This window comes from Neolamprologus brichardi, chromosome 6 (assembly GCF_056152115.1).
Source record: "Neolamprologus brichardi isolate AB-2024 chromosome 6, ASM5615211v1, whole genome shotgun sequence".
Lineage (NCBI taxonomy): Eukaryota > Metazoa > Chordata > Actinopteri > Cichliformes > Cichlidae > Neolamprologus > Neolamprologus brichardi.
In genome coordinates this window covers 6,127,048-6,129,826 of record NC_142109.1, presented here as the reverse complement: position 1 = coordinate 6,129,826, position 2,779 = coordinate 6,127,048, and positions in this window count along the sequence as shown.

Below are 2,779 nucleotides of genomic sequence, written 5' to 3'. Positions count from 1 at the left end.
AAATGAGCTTTTAAACGAGCAATTAGCAACATTCCTGCGTTGGCTTTGATACCGAGCACTCTGCTGCGGTACAGTTTGAACTTGTGACTTGAGGGTTTAATGCGACACGATTCTTCTTCCATTTATTGCTTCTTCGTGTTCTAATCACTTCTCTGATTAAACCAATTAGAGCTTCATAACAGTGTGAAGTTAATTTAGGCAGAGATAACATCCTGACTTCCAAGAAGGGGGGCTGTGCAAAATAAGCTGCATGATGATAAATGTACTAACGTTTTTAATTCTATCAGACTCGCACAACGACACAACGTTAAGACATTTCAAGTCTCCTAGCTGGAGAATTTTCAGTTATTAGGTAAGACTCTCTGGGAAAGGGCTCACGGCCTCGGTACCCCAGAGTGCCGCGCAGTTACAGTTTGCATATTTGTACATCTGACACTGACAGAATATGTGAAAGAATGTGAAGCTTTTCTCGGCTTGAAGAGCCCCTCCCGCTCTCTGAAAGTAATTTTGTAAAACAGGAAATCGGAGGCACGCAGAGTTGCAGTCAGCCAAGTGTCTGCATATCCTGAAATACAAAGCAGATGGAGAAAAAAAAAGATTTCCTACAGTGTTGGATTAAGATGAACATTTTAATTTTAAACTTTCAGGTTTGCAAGCAACGTCTGATTGTTTAGTCTGACATCATGGCGACACAAGACAGTATAAAGCAAAGAGCAGGCTCAGTTTGACTTTTATGGATGGCTCCACTTACTCCACTAATCTCACTAAGCTCTTCTTCTAGATCCTCCCCAGCCTTACCTATCACACCGCTGCACATCAGTGTTTACTTCAACGCACTGCGAGCACAGTGTGCTGCTTCTACAGTCACTATGCCCACCATCTATCAATGTCCCACGAAGCTGCTGGAGAGTCAGGGATCTTCCTGTTCCTGGTCATGTTGATGGAGCGGCCCACACTTCGTATCCAAGACTCAAAACTGTAATTATGGTCCAGCTTACCTATTTCTCATACATAAAGCGTGTCTTAAAATACATCACCACTAGATGTGCTCATGGCTGATGCTAAAGAGCTTTGGTTGTTAGCAACAGTTGTCAGTAACTTGCACATACAGGGGCCTCATTATTAGAAACTCGTGTATCCTGGATTTTAAAAATGTGTGTATATACACACACAAACCCAAAAAGTTGGGATACTGTCTGTAATGTAAACAATAACAGAAAGCAATGTTTAGCAAATCTCATAAACCAGTATTTTTATTAACCACAGAAAACAGAAAACAAATTAAATGTTTGAACTGAGGAAAAACAACCTTTTATATATATATATATATATATATATATATATATATATATATATATATATCTAAAAAAAACTCTTAGCTTAGTTTAAATTTGATTGCAGCAAAAAGCTTAAAAAGGTTGGGCAACAAACGTTGTCAAAGTGAGAGTAAAAAGCTTGGAGGAATATTTTACAGCTAATTTGGTTATTTGCCAACAGGTCAGAAACATGGTTTGGTACAAAAAGAGTCTTAGACTACGTTCACACTGCAGGTCTTGATGCTCAATTCCGATTTTTTTGATCAAATCCGATTTTTTTTGTCTGCTTGTTCACACTATAAATAAAATGCGACAGCAAACGCGCTCTAGTGTGAACGCTCAAAGCGGCCCGCATGCGCAAAAGAAGATGTCACACACAACGCGCTGTGTTTAGAGCAAACAGTATTGTTTGACTGATGGCCCTTAATATAAAGACTTCGGACTTTATGTTTCCCAATTTTTGCTTTAAGTTATTTTGTTATTTACATAATAATGTAAATAACCTAATAATGATCCTTATTGCTGTTTTAGAGGAGCGGTGCTTCAAAGGATAGTTGCAGATTTCTGTCAGAATCTGCAGATTATACAGTACAAATAAAATGTTCACGTTGTCTTCCCAAGAGTTTCGCTGGATGGCCAGGAAGCGTTCACAATGTCTTCTCGGGCGCTGTTAATTGGCGTCTGTCTTGTGTTGGCCAGAGGGGCCGATGGCGCGATATGGCAGCCTCGCTTCTGTCAGTCTGCCCCAGGGCAGCTGTGGCTACAACTGTAGCTTGCCTCCACCAGTGTGTGAATGTGAGAGTGAATGAATAGTGGCATTGTAAAGCGCTTTGGGTGCCTTGAAAACCGCTATATAAATCCAATCCATTATTATTATTATTGTTGCTGTTTTAGAGAGGAGCGGTGCTTCAAAGGATAGTTGCAGATTTCTGTCAGAATCTGCAGATTATACAGTACAAATAAAATGTTCACGTTTCTCCAACGTTGTCTTCCCAACAGTTTCACTGACATCTACACTGGATGGCCAGGAAGCGTTCGCGATGTCTTCTCCGGCGCTGATAATTGGCGTCTGTCTTGTGTCAGTGACGTAAAAGACGGATTTAATGCGACTTGACCGTTCAAACAGCAGTCGCTTTCTAAAACATCGGATATGTATCGGATTCAGTACCACATACGAAAGTGACCCAGATCGGATTTGAAAATATCGGATTTGTGCCGTTCACACTGTCACACCATGATCGGATATGGGTCACATAGGGTCAAAAAAATCGGATTTGATGCGCTTTCGCCTGCAGTGTGAACGTAGCCTTAGAGAGGCAGAGGTTCACCTGCATTTGCATCATCTTGAGAAAAAATTAAACAAATTGTTAAATAATTTCAGATGATCGTCAACCTGTGAGGATTTTTAGTATCTCATGATTTATAGTACATAATATCATCACAAGAATCAGAACACCTTGAGA